General features: G+C 39.3%; 1 long non-coding RNA gene across 3 annotated transcripts; it reads left to right on the top strand.

Moving 5' to 3' along the window:
* Positions 1 to 7,222: 7,222 nt before the first annotated feature.
* Positions 7,223 to 15,268, top strand: LOC133846959 (uncharacterized). 3 transcript variants are annotated; one of them, XR_009895092.1, is made up of 4 exons: positions 7,223 to 7,395; positions 7,456 to 7,614; positions 7,676 to 7,904; positions 10,074 to 10,225. It is a non-coding gene; the product is annotated as an uncharacterized LOC133846959 (long non-coding RNA). The 3 variants fall into 3 exon arrangements; XR_009895090.1 differs by lacking the exons at positions 7,676 to 7,904; positions 10,074 to 10,225 and adding an exon at positions 15,151 to 15,268; XR_009895091.1 differs by lacking the exon at positions 10,074 to 10,225 and having other exon boundaries at positions 7,676 to 7,938.
* Positions 15,269 to 16,414: the final 1,146 nt, after the last annotated feature.

Below are 16,414 nucleotides of genomic sequence, written 5' to 3'. Positions count from 1 at the left end.
GCTGTTGACGATGATCAAGAATAAATATACTTTATAGGTTCAGAGATGCCTTCTTAGGCCTGTTAAAATAAATTATATCTCTATCTTGTATAATCTTTGAAATTAAGATGTTCATGCTGACAGACGGACATAGCTATATCGTTTCAACTATTTACACTGATGAAGAATATACATACACATGCACTTAATGAGAGATGATCCCTTCCGTATATTACATACATTTCCTGACTGGCGGGTGTAAAAATCTGTTCTTCTCATCATTAACCAAGACATAAGAAACTTTAGGTGACTGAAGAAGATTTTTTGTATTTGCACGGACGGAAGTGGGCGTGGTAAGGATTTGAAGCAAACTTGATCTACTTGCGAAAATAGCAAGCGCAGTCGAAAAAAATTATGCCTTGTAGTGGTCACTTGGGCCGCAAATCGTCGGCAAAAGCTTTCATCAGTGCGTGATCGTTTTTCGACGCAAGAGGTTGTCTGCGGACGATTTTTTCTTAAATTAACCCTTATACAAAACGACATTTTGCAATGTATGATGTGGATAGAATTAGAACATTTAGAGAATTAGATAATTCCCATATATAAATTACTAGTCGACGGCGAACTTTGTTCCGCCCTTATGAAGTTGTTTTTTTCCAAATTTTTCCATTTCCAAAATATTGTCGATTTTAAATTTTTTTCTTTTTCCAAAATTTTTCCGATTTTTACATTTTTTCAATTTCTAAGATTTTGCCGATTTGTATTTTTTTTTTGAATTTCCAAAATTTTGTCGATTTTTAAATTTTTTCAATTTTCAAAACTCTGCCGATTTTACACTTTCAATTTTCAAAATTTTTCCGATTTTAAATTTTTTTTAATTTTTGAAATTTTGTCGATTATACAATTTTTAAATTTCCAAATTTTTCCGATTTTACTTTTTATTTAATTTTCAAAATTTTGCCCATTTTACATTTTTTCAATTTCCAAAATGTTGCCGATTTTTACATTTTTTTCATTTTCCAAAATTTTTCCGATTTTTAAAATTTTATAATTTTTTCCGCTAAAATTGCTTTCACTCAACCATTCATTATTTTCTTTTATTTATTTATTTCTATTTTATTTTATTTTATTTTTTTTTCATTATTTAAGATTCGATCGTCTTGATCGCGGCATTGCTAACTGTAAAATAAATGTTTTACTGCTACGTAAGAACTCACTCAATACAAAAACTCCTATAATAAATAAATAAATACCATAAATAAATAAATAAAATAAATTTGGTTACGATCAGATAAAAATTGTGGAAGTTATTAAAGAAATACTTTTGTATGGGCAAAAACGTCTACTTACTAGGGGTCTGAGTTGCTTTGGCCGACAATCTGGTACATTGTGCCGTCTATGGTATATTTTGAATGGTGTACTATATCGATATACCAAACATACCATTTGGTATATTTTTAGTATATTTTTAGTATTTTCGGTGTATTTTGAAAATAATATCGCAGTATTTTGCCTTTATTAAAAATGGGTAGCGGGTATCTCACAGTCGAGCACACTCGACTGTAACTTTCTTACTTGTTTTGTCAATAAAAAGGCATACGCTAACATACTCACACAATTATGGACATTGGCATTCGAAATCTGCCTGCCGCTTATCGACAATTGCCATGACTTGGGCAGCCAATTATTCTGTTTTCAGTGTAATCACCATTTGGGCTGTTTCACATATCTTTGTATTCTTTGGTTAGTGAGTCTAACTAGCCAAGCCAAGAAGCTTAAGCCTTACCTTAAAGTGCTACTCGGGAAAAAAATCGAACAAGGTGAAAGTTTACATTGCCTACCTTACGGAGTTGAATTTTTCTTCACATGAGCACTAGGCTTGAGAATTAATTCTCCAATAAAAGAAACAAAAGCTACGAGTCGGAGGGCTGGCAAAATCCTCTAATGAACCCTCCCGAACAAGGCGAAAGTTTACATTGTCTACCCTACGGGGTTAAATTTTTCTTCATATAAGCACTAGGCTGGAGAATTAATGCTCCTTGTCTATCAGGCACTTGTCTGGCTGAGAATAAGAATCAGAATCCATGGTACGGTGTCTGGCGGTCAGACTGAAAACCCTATGGGCTCCCAAGAATAAAATTACCAAAAAATTGTCTCGGAATGGACAAATCTGAGCATTCAACAAACATTCAGTCGGTGGAACGCGTGACTGCTACCACCGGCGGGCACGGAGGGAGACATCCTCTCTGCGTGTCGCCAGCGGTCACACCTCCGATGCGGTGGGTGCAGGGTGAATACTGTCACAAACACACAACAAACGAACAACAACTCGAGATTGATGCGCGCGGGTGCCATTGTCCTAACCGACTCGAACCAAGAGAGCGCAGTGTCAATCTCACCGGTGGAGGAGGAACGTCTTCTTCAGTCATCACGGCCTATCGCCAGCATCCCAAGGTTGCGCAGCCGGGCACGGAGAGCTGAAGGAGAAGGCCAAGAATAAGGCGGCGACCCTTATTCATGCAAGGCTCAGTGGCGTAGCAAACTTGTCTGTCCATGAAAAGGAGAGGCTTGCCTAGGCTAACGCGTGGATGCGAGAAAACCAAATTAGCCTCCTCCCAAATGACAATACGGTGCATACCGGTTCTACCGGCCCTTGCCATGTCAAGCAAGCGCCAACGGTCTGCTGAGAGTCCCAAGGAAGGAGCTCCAGTGAGCAAGAGGCTGCAAGCACCAGAGACAGAGAGCCGAAGTCAAATGTCCTGTTCCCTATAGCCGTGCAGGGCGGCGGGCGCTTCAGCTGCTTAGAAAGCAGAACCAGGCTATTCCGACGAGTGATTGGTCCTTGCTGAAGGTTGATGAACCTTTACCCAGTGGTGGGCAGCACGAGATCATTCAGATCAATAAGGAGGCCGAGTACCTGCTGTATAAGCGCAACGGGTCTAGAGATCATGACCGACGCCACCCTGCACCTTAACTTGACGGACAAGACGGAGGAGGTGGGGAGGAACTGTCAATGCAGACGGGTCCCCGCGAGTTTGTAATGAGTGTACTGTTTTGTTTGCATGAGCTCAACGTCCACAAATCTAAAACGGAGATTTTATCGGAGATTTACACGACATGCCTCGCATGGTGTCATATCCCCACTCTTTGGAGGACCTCTAACGTCATTTTCCTGCCTAAAGCGGACAAATGCAGTCTTAAACGACTTTCGGCCAATCAGCCTAACATCTGTCCGCTAAAAACTCTGAGAGAGAGCTACTTGATATGCACATCAGGAGCAATTCTTTGCATCTGATGGCCCCAAACCAGCATGCTTATACGAAGGGCAAGTCTATCAAGTAGGCTCTCCATGCTCTTGTAGCCTCCATTGAAAAAGCAAACCACTTCAAAGAATATGTCTTGGGTGTTTTTTATATTTCAGATGCCTTCAATAATGTCACTACTGACGCTATTATGAAGAGACTTACTTCAGTGAACACGGTTCCAGCGATCCATAGATGTGTCAACCGCCTTCTTAGCGACTGGCGGGTGGTGGCCACGTGGGGATTCGACCATTAGGAAGAGGAAGAGGTGGCACTCCCCAGGGTGGGGTCTAACGCGGAGAAAACATGAAGAGGATAAGGTACCTGTGTGGTCCCCTCTCAAAATAGGCTGCACTACGCTAAAACGAGCCACGCTGTAAAAACCTGTGTGTGGTCCTGAACAGCAAACTGACATGGAAGCTCAACGTGTTAGAAAGGGTGAAGAAGGCCACTGGAGCTTTGTATATGGCGAAAAAGATGCTGAGCTGCACTTGGGCCTCTCTCCTCATCTTATGCGGTGGATATATAGCTCTGTTGTTCGCCCTCACCTATGATATTCTAGTGTGGTGGCAGGCCACGGTAAAAGGACGTACCTATCCATCCAGCGTCAAGCGCTACTGTGCATCACAGGCGCTATTAGGTCGAAGCCTACTAAACCCCTCAAGGTAATAGCTGGCCTCGAACCATTAAACCTATACGCGCCATCCATAACTGCAAAATCGGCCTTTAGGATTGCTGCTGCAGGCAACCTGGCTATAGCCACAGCGCCATTGGTAGGGAGACTAGTACTGACTTGGATTATACTATCCCTCTTACTTGTACTGACCACTTTAACATGATATACGTGGAAACGGGCTGCTGGCGGGAAGCCCTCAATCTCTTCACCGACGGGTCGAAGATGGACAAAGGAGTCTAATAACGATAGCTCTAGTTGTAAGCGCTAAAGGAGATGGCAAATAAAATACTCGAGCAAGTTGGTATGCCAGCCAACCTTTACCAAGTGAAGATCATACAACCACAGCGACTAACCTGGCGCTCTTACGCGATGTTTTAAATGTAGAGAACAGACCCTTAAAGTGATCACGTGTAGCAGAACATCAGTAGCCAAGGGCACCATCGAAGCTTAGCAAATGGCGGGTAGAAGATTCTGCGCCTCGGTAAGCACGCGTGTTAACAAACGCTTTGCATGACGATAATGCAGCTGAATCTCAACCACTGTGCAGCGATTCAAGACTCTTATTAAAGTCGGTCGGGGAAAACGGGGTTGATGTTGCAGTTGTCGACTACTGCGTGGGATATGTTGCGGAACTCTTTCCCAGAGTTAAAGAGTACTCGTCTGGAGAAAGCCTTAACGGACGTATGCATACATATACCCCTACACAAAAAAGACACACAGTGGAAGGTAGCGGAGGGTACGCCAGCAACAATATGAGAGAGTGGTGGGCGAAATAAGTGGACTCGCTGAGTTGTTTACTGGTAGTATATACATATGTCGACCAGCTATTATTATTTAAATGTCTTTAAGACATAATTCGAAAATGCTTTGCGAAATTGTAAAGTTGGAAGATGGTGTCGATATAAAGCTGGAATATTTGGACGACTTCAAAAGCGAGAAGAGCGACTCTCTAGCTGCTTTTAGTAAAAATTCAGAAGCGGCTTGTGACGGCTTAAATAATTTCTATAAATTGTATCCATTCGCTACAAAATTTTTATGAGTCGTAATCACGGCTGAAGCTTCAAAACAATTAAGAAAGTTATAGTTGAATGTGCTCGAATGTGAGATACCCGCAATCCATTTTGAATAAAAGCAAAATATTGCGGTATTAATCTCAAAATATACCGAAATAATATACTACAAAAATACTAAAAACATGACAAGTGGTATGTTTGGTACATATACCAGATTGACAGCCTAAGCAGCTAAGACCCCTAGTAAGTAGGCGTTTTTGCCCATACAAAAGTATTTTTTAATAACTTCGACAATTTTATCTGATCGCAAACAAGATTGCAAGAATCACAAAGACTATTGATTTTGTACATTATATACCAAAATTAGCAACTCTACTTAAATTACGCTTGTTATTCGAATTTTGTCAAGTTGTGGGGGCGGAAATCGACGTGGCAAAAATTTAAAGCAATCTTGATCTGCGTGCAAACATAACAAATGTTGTCGAAATTATAGCTCTATCTCGGACAACCAGTCCTAAAGATCGTCTCGGCTGTTGACGATGATCAAGAATAAATATACTTTATAGGTTCAGAGATGCCTTCTTAGGCCTGTTAAAATAAATTATATCTCTATCTTGTATAATCTTTGAAATTAAGATGTTCATGCTGACAGACGGACATAGCTATATCGTTTCAACTATTTACACTGATGAAGAATATACATACACATGCACTTAATGAGAGATGATCCCTTCCGTATATTACATACATTTCCTGACTGGCGGGTGTAAAAAATCTGTTTTTCTCATCATTAACCAAGACATAAGAAACTTTAGGTGACTGAAGAAGATTTTTTTTGTATTTGCACGGACGGAAGTGGGCGTGGTAAGGATTTGAAGCAAACTTGATCTACTTGCGAAAATAGCAAGCGCAGTCGAAAAAAATTATGCCTTGTAGTGGTCACTTGGGCCGCAAATCGTCGGCAAAAGCTTTCATCAGTGCGTGTTCGTTTTTCGACGCAAGGGGTTGTCTGCGGACGATTTTTTCTTAAATTAACCCTTATACAAAACGACATTTTGCAATGTATGATGTGGATAGAATTAGAACATTTAGAGAATTAGATAATTCCCATATATAAATTACTAGTCGACGGCGAACTTTGTTCCGCCCTTATGAAGTTGTTTTTTTTTTCCAAATTTTTTCCATTTCCAAAATATTGTCGATTTTAAATTTTTTCTTTTCCAAAATTTTTCCGATTTTTACATTTTTCAATTTCTAAGATTTTGCCGATTTGTATTTTTTTTTGAATTTCCAAAATTTTGTCGATTTTTAATTTTTTTCAATTTTCAAAACTCTGCCGATTTTACACTTTCAATTTCCAAATTTTTCCGATTTTTACTTTTTATTTAATTTTCAAAATTTTGCCCATTTTTACATTTTTTCAATTTCCAAAATGTTGCCGATTTTTACATTTTTTCATTTTCCAAAATTTTTCCGATTTTTAAAATTTTATAATTTTTCCGCTAAAATTGCTTTCACTCAACCATTCATTATTTTCTTTTATTTATTTATTTCTATTTTATTTTATTATTTTTTTCATTATTTAAGATTCGATCGTCTTGATCGCGGCATTGCTAACTGTAAAATAAATGTTTCACTGCTACGTAAGAACTCACTCAATACAAAAACTCCTGTAATAAATAAATAAATACCATAAATAAATACGTACTCTAATAAATAAATGGATAACTTAAACAACTAACGTCAATAACAATTTCCTTTTTCTTTTGCATTAACAAACGGAAGGGAGAAAAAACTTCACAATACGCCCTAACAACCCTTTACTACGCACAATTCAAACTATGGATAGACACTTAAGCACTAATCAGATGCCCTATCCATCACTCTCGAGATGGATGGCATCCAAGGAGCACTACCTGAAATCTATTTTGATTCCGTCTTTATTCGTAGTTGCCACCAGGCTACGATTGCACGTTTCAAACTCTCTACTATATACGTTCGAGTGACACACGCCCATCAACCACAAAATGAACAGATCCTGTTACAAAAATGTCATTAAGTCTTGGATCCTGTCACCAAATGGATCCCGGTCAGAGCTGCGCAATTATGGGTTACTACCTCATACCACATAAGTCATCAGATGATCACAATTTCACTCGACAAAAGGACATTCACCACATCGATGAAAATATCTTTCTTATTTTTTCCTTGAATTCAAATTTCAAAGATTGGTCCCCATATTGTTACATCGGTACTCAGGTGGAGTTCCATCCCTGGCCCGCAGTCCGCACAATCGATAACTCCACCGATACGAAATAGCTGCTTTAAAACAGAAGAAACGCATCACTAACAAAACAAAACATCTGCCGCTCAATTGAATATTGCGCTAAACAAAAGGAAATGTAGAAACAAACTATTGACGACGGTGAGTACAAAGAAAAATAACAATAAATACACTCACTGATCCATTTTTATATTTGAATAGGGCCCAGTTGGACCCCGGCGTACCCACCCTGCCTGAGAAGGTCACATCGGCGCCATTTCCTTGCAATGGCCACTACATCAGTGGTTGCTCCTCATCCGGCGTAGCGCTGTGGAATTCCCTCCCCACCATGATGAGAAAACTCACACAATCATGTTCATCGTAATTACAAATATGTTATTCAAGAATTTTCCTTATTAACTAACATTTAATTTATTTACAGATAACAAACAAAATACCAAATAAACGAAGTAGGAACGGAGCGAAACAACAACGGCCACAACGGCGTAAAGGACAACTTTTCCTTGATGCGTCACACTCATTGTCAACCTGAACCTAAGAGCTCTTGGTGGTCGAGGAAGGGGCGATACGGGTGAGGTGATTGCAAATATATACATATGTATAAATTAGTAAATATAAATATATGAATCCCGCCGCAAGTAAATTTCTAGGTATGTATGAATGAAGGTGTTTTGTCGTCCGTACTCCGTCATTTTACAAAAAATAAATGTGAATCTACTTTAATTTATTTTGAAATTTTAATTTGTTTTAATTAATTTGTTTTTAATTTTAATTTGTTAATTTGATATAATTTTTTTTATAGACTTAATTTTAATTTAACTTAAATTTTATTATTATTATTATGTGGCCATTACAACCCTTTTATCGGGTCTCAGCCTGAAGCGCGATGTGCCTCCACGCGGCTCTGTCCTTCGCCAGTTGGTAACACCAAGTGTGGACAGGGTTTCCATCACCTGGTCCTGCCAACGCGTTCGGGGTCGTCCTCTCCTTCGTGTCCCAACAATATTCGCATCAAACACCTTACGAGCCGGAGCATCTTTGAGATTTCACTCGACTGGCCACGTCAACATCGCCGTATAGCTCATACAGCTCGTGGTTGTATCTGATGCGATAAACATCGTCCACGCAGATTGGACCAAAGATTTTGCGAAGAATTTTCCTCTCGAAACTTAAATTTTACTTAAAAGTCTTTAAAGTTAAGTTTTTGTTTAGTTTTTAAGTGAGTTTTCAAATTTTGTTCTCTTTTCTATATTATTTTTTTACACTTAAATACAATTCTTTTATCTTCAAAGTTGTGTGTTGTCGTATTTCATATAGATATATAATATTTATTTTTAAATTTTTGATAATCTTTTTATTTAGAGTTTGTTGAGCAAGAGTGCACAGAAAAATAGTCGGCGCGCAGGCCGGGCATGGTGATACTGCAGCTCGACTCATTCAGACGGGCTCCTCCTCCTGCGTGACGTTGGCTGTGTCGTCTGACGTTACTGTTGCTCCGGCTAGTGGTGCTCCGTCCCTAGTGGCTCGTCGACAACGCACTGTATGTCTTTTCGCCGCTATGGTTATCTTCGCTTGGACTTCTGTTCAGTGGCGATTGTTGTCGTTGGTTCCGCGAGTTACCAGTCCAGTGGCCAAGGGAATCTCATTTGCGAAAAAATTCTGGAATATGTTAGAAATACTTACAAATAAAACGACTGTACTGTTTGGAGAACAGAATAAGACTGACTATTTCGCCAGTGACAATTTATTACAAAAGGCACGTACATGTGTGTATGTTAGAATCTATGTATGAGTGTATTATCGTCAGAGTTGCATAGAGTAGGCTTGGAGTTTCCAGATCTGCATTATTCCATGTGGCCGGAGAGAGGGGCATGTTAACTCGCGCGCCGGTTTATTTAAATTCAAATTTGATTTCTATATACGGCGATAAACGGCACAACTCGAACTCGATTCAACTCTTCTCGATGACGAAACACAAAAACCCAGCCAAGATCGTCCAGTACGGCCGATCGTCTCCAACCTCGCTCGAAATTCCACTCCTCGACTCAGAAAAGTCCACATGCTAACCTCCTGTTGACGTTCTCCTTTACTCTCATCTTTAATAGGAGGAGCAGTTTTAAACTTCCCTCCCCTGGATTTGCAATTTCTTACCCCTATTATCGCCTCGCGATATTGCGATAACCCCCAACATTGCTGGCACAAACGATATCTAAAAACGTAACATTTATATTCAATTTAAATATTCTTTTTACATATATATAGTGACATATCCACTACCACACTAATTTCTCGTACTTGACAAATTTTCGTAATTATTCCCTATCTTCCAAAAGATCCTATTGCTTTCATATAAAGATCATATTCTAAACATAAACCTGTCGCGACAGCGACCAATCGCCACAAACAAAAGATCCATTTCACGCCACTTTCGAAGTCCAAAGATCAATTAAAATTTTCCATTGCAATTTGAGGTCTCAGCATTAAAACACGAACACTTACACAAAACATTACACATATGTTAACTCTAAGTCGTAATAAGAAGTTTCTTGTTCAAACTCAACATATTGTAAAGTCAGTTTTAAGGATACTTTTCTCAGGCAAGACGCGAAGCCCGCTTTCTTGAAACCCCAATAAAGTTCGTCTATAAGTAAATTAAAATAAAATCGTTTGTTTTATTTGTTTACCATTGGTGTAACGCGAAAAACAGGTAGGATATGTATATGCCCAAAGGTTAACGCGTAGAAAGTAACCAAAAAACCCGTACTAAAACCCGCGTGTGCAAGCAAAAACATAATTATAAACCGTTAAACTTTCCGAAGCGCACTTGAATAATGGAGCTGAGAACCTATCAGCATTCATCAAAAGGATAGATTTCTTTCGATCATTGTACCCAACGAGATGCGTTAGACAAAATATCGTAATTTTCGGAGCCATTGAGAGACAGCTGGAGGGAGAGGCTCTGAGGACAGCCCAAGTCACACCATTAAGAATAGAACTATGCCACCTTTTGACATTACTACAATAAGTAAATTAAAAGTAATTGCAGAATACTCCTTATATAAAAATAAAAATGAATTCGGAAAACCTAAAGTGTATCGATACAGGTTCCTTCATAAATCTCATTAAAAAAATATTTTCGGTTTTAAAGTAAATAAAAATTCAATTAAAGTCCAAACAATAAATGGCATCACCGAACTATCGGAAAATACATATTTTTGCGGTCTGAGTAGACTTTGTCACACAGATCAAAAATTATATACTATATATAAAACTTCTCTGAAAATGATGATTTATTATTAGGACGCGAATATTTAAAAGCCAGTAACTCGCAAATCGATTACCAAAACGAAACGGTTACCTTAGGAGATTATAAATTCAAATTTCAATATAATGACAAGAGGTTAAAACTTAAATTAATGAGATGAAAGAACAAGGTATTATTAGTAAGCTTAAATCTATTGTTCTCCAATCTGGATTGTTCCCAAAAAATAAGACGTTTCAGGCAAACAAAAATTTTGGTTAGTCATTGACTACAACGAAATAACCCTTGATGATAACTTGCCATACCTAACATGGAGATTCTAGATAAATTAATTGGCAAAGCCAATATTTTACTAGAATCGATCTTGCAAAGGATTCACCCCTTGGACTTTGGGCTCAAAAATGCTCCAGCGACTTTTCAACGCTGTATGAACAACTTACGTGAAGACTTGATCTTCAAAGATTGTCTTGTATATCTAGATGAAATCATTATTTACTCCACTTTATTGGAGGAACATATACATATCATCCCTTTCTAAAGTCTTCTCAAAGCTTCGAGAAGCTAACTTGAAACTATAACTAGACAAATGTGAATTTATGAAAAAGGAAACAGAATTTCTTGGGCATATAAATACCACGGAAGGCATAAAACCAAACCCAATCAAAATCTAAGCTATTATTCATTTTCCAATACTGAAAACGCCAAAAGAAATCAAGTCATTTCTAGGTTTATGCGGATTTTGCCGCAAATTAAATTAAAACAAGTAAGAAAGCTACAGTCGAGTGTGCTCGACTGTGAGATACCCACTAACCCTTTTTTAATAAAGGCAAAATATTGCGGTACTATTTTCAAAATATACCGAAAACACTAAAAATACTAATAATATACCAAGTGGTATGTTTGGTATATCGATATAGTACACCATTCAAAATATACCATAGACGGCACAATGTGCCAGATTGTCGGCCAAAGCAACTAAGACCCCATGTAAGTATATAAATGCCAACGGCATTTTGTAGATCTAGCGCCGAGCCCTTGCAAAGCTCGGCTCTGCGGTGGAGAGTTGTGGGAGAGAGAAGTTGAGAGCACTGGATCTTGAGTGCTTTCTTCCGCGTGAGCGCATTGCGGGTGAGCGAAAAGCATCGAGTGCGCGGAACGGAAAGTGTGCCACTCACTCACAATGCGCTCGCATCAACATTATTCCCCTTGCAATATTGGGATTGCAAAGAATATCAGGTGCAAGTGCCCGATAGAAACCACCCCAGGGTGGACTTCTTTACAAAGGGGAGTCTGCCTTGACTTGGGAGGATACCCGGCAGGAATGGGTTATATGCACGTCGCCGTGCACACTCCTTCAGCACCCACGCGAGTGATGGAGAGCCCAAGGCCCTGGCATCGACTCGCTGATGCGGCTTACGGGACAAGACGGATCCAAAAGTACTCGCGCTTCGAAAGCCGCCGCCCCCGTGTCTAGCCTGACCGCCGGGATGGGGAGTATGCTCACTCCTTTGCATTGGAAAGTGCCGTCAGTGTTATGGCGGGGCTAGGCACAGGCCTGGTGCGTGGGTGAATGGGCCTGTGGATGCCGGCCTGGGAATAGTCGACATGGAACGTCCTTGGTGGTTCTTCTCTGGAGGGTACCGGGTGGTCGCGTCGGCCCCTGGCTGACTGTCGGCGTCGGGTTGACTCGATGCAAGAGTGTATGATGACGACCCTTGCACGTAAAACAGCTGTGCGCACTTGTGCACACGGCCAGTACATGGCCTCGTGCGAAACAATTTAAGCACAGCTTATGCTGCTTGATATGGTTGACCCTTTCATTGACACCCATCTGAAGAAAGCGAGGCCACAATCGAATCGGATGATTCTCCCGGGAACAGAATTTGCAGGACTGGGTCTTAATGGTCACCCTACTCTCAAAAGAATTGACCTGCCTGGAGACGGGGCCTCCTTGCGTGAGGCTCGTGAAACCGTCGGAGCGTTCGTGCTTGAATAGTGCTCTGCAGCTCCTGAATAGCCCAATGGCGGGCAAATTAAACTAAATTCTCAGCTGACTGTTTACGAGCAACCGTTTGTTCTCGAAATGCTCAGTCAAGTGCATGAATTGCACGGCTTTTAGTTGTACGGGTGTACGGGGGTAAGCGCCTGGGATACGTTTGCTATTTGCTCACCTAACTGAGCTGCACACTGCTCGTAGACAGCATAGCAGTAGTCATACTTGGCCTGAATAATATGGACCTCTTCTGTCGTCATCTCCTCAACCATGACGCAAGCGCAAGCCTCATACTCCTTCTCGACCTTTTCCCATAAGGGATAATTGGGAGGCGAGGGATCGGGACGGAAGGAACCTTGATCTTAGGATCGGACGGATGCTGTGTGACCAAGATCAGCGGCTTGGATTTGGCTGCAAGCCAGGTGCGAAACACTAGCTGACCGGACACAGACGAAGAAAGCAAAAAGAAGGGGGCGGGGGAAATTTCCCGAGACAAAGAAAAATAGGAAAAAAAACGTTCGTCGAAAAAAACAACAATAAAAAACAAACGTACAAAAAATGCCAGAGAGCACAAAGATGGAAAAACAAAAATGTATATATTGGTATTTGAAAAAAAAAACGACAATAGTTTCAATTGTTTTTTAAATGCTGTTGGATAAGAAAAACAAAAAAATAATATAAGAATATTATGTGTGTATGTTTGAACACTGGCTGGAGTAAAGCCCATACACAGACAATTGAGCTGAGAGTTGCTCTTATAGTACACACACAGAATATATCACTTGTAAAAAAATGAAAAGGATAGGGCATGTCGAGTACGACTACTTGTGCACGCTGTTACAGCATGCAAATCAGTATGTATTTCTAACAAACTCATTTTGTTTTTAAAACAAATTTTTAGTTTTTAGGTGAGCCAAAAAATACGTAATCCAGCAATTTCAACGAGTGACATTCACGAAGAAATGTTGTTTGAGTTGTGGGAGGAAAATTTGACGGCATTGAGGTGCTAGTAGCAACAAGCAAAAGTATTTATGTAATTTATTTATTACATTGCCGCCAGCAATTCTTCATACAAAGGCCCAAACTGATGGCAATTTCATTGCTATTGGCAATGGCCTATCTTCCATGAGAAACCCCTCGACTTTTTCCTAATCTTCGTCAAAATATTGAAATTAAAAAGTTTTCCATTTTACAAATTTTCGTACAGTTTTTAAATGGACTCCAGCTGGAGCGATCACACTAAGAAATTTACCGTTGTCCATTCTTTGGATTTGTCTGTGGCAATGTAATTGAAACCAAAAATTAATACAACAAAACAAAAAGTATGAAGAATATTGCCAATCAAATTTACCACCTTTTACAAGAATCTTATTGCGTTATGTCTTTTTGCAAAGAAAGTTTTGAAACTTTCTTTAAAAGAAATCAGTTGAACGGCACTCAGCTATTTCCCACAAAAAAGGGGATGCCACATTTTTAACGGATTTCATTCCGGTGATTTCAACAATGTTTTTTTTAATTTTAGCACTTATGTAATTAAATTAAATAAATTTACTTTTAGACGATAAATCATGGTGTCGGACTTTTCTGTCGCTCACCAAAACGAAAATTGTTCTTTCCCGCGGCAAAATTTTATTTGCAAATTTGAGGTGGAGTCAGAAATTAGTCGATTTAAAAATTTATACAAGCCTAATTGATCTTCTAGCGGTCTTAAAAGAACGACAATAAACCCATGAGTCATTTTTTTCCTTTTGCAAATAAGATCCGATTTAATATAGAAAAATGGATTTACTTTTCATTTCGGCAAGACAAAATTTCTCGTTTTACAATTCGAAAGAATCTTGTGAAAGTGAAAACGGGAGCACCAACTTTTCGTTTTCAAAACGTGACATCATGTCAGCCAAGGCGCGCATTATCTGTTCTTAGATACATATGTATATAAGGAGGATATACAATACAATACAATTTTGTGGAAACCCTAGTCGCGGATTTTAAGAAAATTAACCTTTCGTCAACCCACCAAAATACGTTCATTGCGCAGGTGCTTCGAGTAGCTGGAACCAGTGCGGAACCAATCGGACAACAGTCGACTCACAGCGGAACACAATAGTGTTAAACAACACACTTTAGATTTTGGCGGGACTCGAAGTACTTGCAGAAAATAACCAAATGAAACAAGTAAGCTATTTATTTTAATGTACATATGTTACGGACTGTTTGTCTTTCCTAGGGCCGCGCCGGCTGGCTCATCGGTACTCAGGTGGAGTTCCATCCCTGGCCCGCAGTCCGCAAAATAGATAACTCCACCGATACAAAACAGCTGCTTTAAAACAGAAGAAACGCATCACTAACAAAACAAAACAGCTAAAACAAAAGAAAATGTAAAAACAAACTATTGACGACGGTGAGTACAAAGAAAACAACAATAAATACAGTTACTGATCCATTGTTATGTTTGAATAGGGCCCAGTTGGACCTCCCTTGCGTTGGCCACTACATCAGTGGTTGCTCCTCATCCGGCGTAGCGCTGTGGAATTCCCTCCCTCCATGATGAGAAAACTCACTCACACAATCATGTTCATCGTAATTACAAATATGTTATTCAAAAATTTTCCTTATTAACTAGCATTTAATTTATTTACAGATAACAAACAAAATACCAAATAACGAATACGATACGGGGTAATAGCAAATATATACATACATATGTATAAATTAGTTAATATAAATATATGAATCCCGCCGCAAGTAAATTTCTGAATAAATGTGAATCTACTTTAATTTTTTTGGAATTTTAATTTGTTTTTAATTTTAATTTGTTAATTTGATATAATTTTTTTATAGACTATTTTAATTTAAGTTAAATTTTACTCTAGTCTTTAAAGTTAAGTTTTTGTTTAGTTTTTAAGTGAGTTTTCAAATTTTGTTCTCTTTTCTATATTATTTTTTTACACTTAAATACAATTCTTTTATCTTCAAAGTTGTGTGTTGTCGTATTTCATATAGATATATAATATTTATTTTTAAATTTTTTGATAATCTTTTTATTTAGAGTTTGTTGAGCAAGAGTGCACAGAAAAATAGTCGGCGCGCAGGCCGGGCATGGTGATACTGCAGCTCGACTCATTCAGACGGGCTCCTCCTCCTGCGTGACGTTGGCTGTGTCGTCTGACGTTACTGTTGCTCCGGCTAGTGGTGCTCCGTCCCTAGTGGCTCGTCGACAACGCACTGTATGTCTTTTCGCCGCTATGGTTATCTTCGCTTGGACTTCTGTTCAGTGGCGATTGTTGTCGTTGGTTGCGCGAGTTACCAGTCCAGTGGCCAAGGGAATCTCATTTGCGAAAAATTCTGGAATATGTTAGAAATACTTACAAATAAAACGACTGTACTGTTTGGAGAACAGAATAAGACTGACTATTTCGCCAGTGACAATTTATTACAAAAGGCACGTACATGTGTGTATGTTAGAATCTATGTATGAGTGTATTATCGTCAGAGTTGCATAGAGTAGGCTTGGAGTTTCCAGATCTGCATTATTCCATGTGGCCGGAGAGAGGGGCATGTTAACTCGCGCGCCGGTTTATTTAAATTCAAATTTGATTTCTATATACGGCGGTAAACGGCACAACTCGAACTCTTCTCGATGACGAAACACAAAAAACCCAGCCAAGATCGTCCAGTACGGCCGATCGTCTCCAACCTCGCTCGAAATTCCACTCCTCGACTCAGAAAAGTCCACATGCTAACCTCCTGTTGACGTTCTCCTTTACTCTCATCTTTAATAGGAGGAGCAGTTTTAAACTTCCCTCTCCTGGATTTGCGATTTCTTACCCCCTATTATCGCCTCGCGATATTGCGATAACCTCCCCAACATTGCTGGCACAAACGATATCTAAAAACGTAACATT

This window comes from Drosophila sulfurigaster, chromosome 4 (genome assembly GCF_023558435.1).
Source record: "Drosophila sulfurigaster albostrigata strain 15112-1811.04 chromosome 4, ASM2355843v2, whole genome shotgun sequence".
NCBI lineage: Eukaryota > Metazoa > Arthropoda > Insecta > Diptera > Drosophilidae > Drosophila > Drosophila sulfurigaster.
This window is presented reverse-complemented; position numbering and strand designations above follow the sequence as displayed.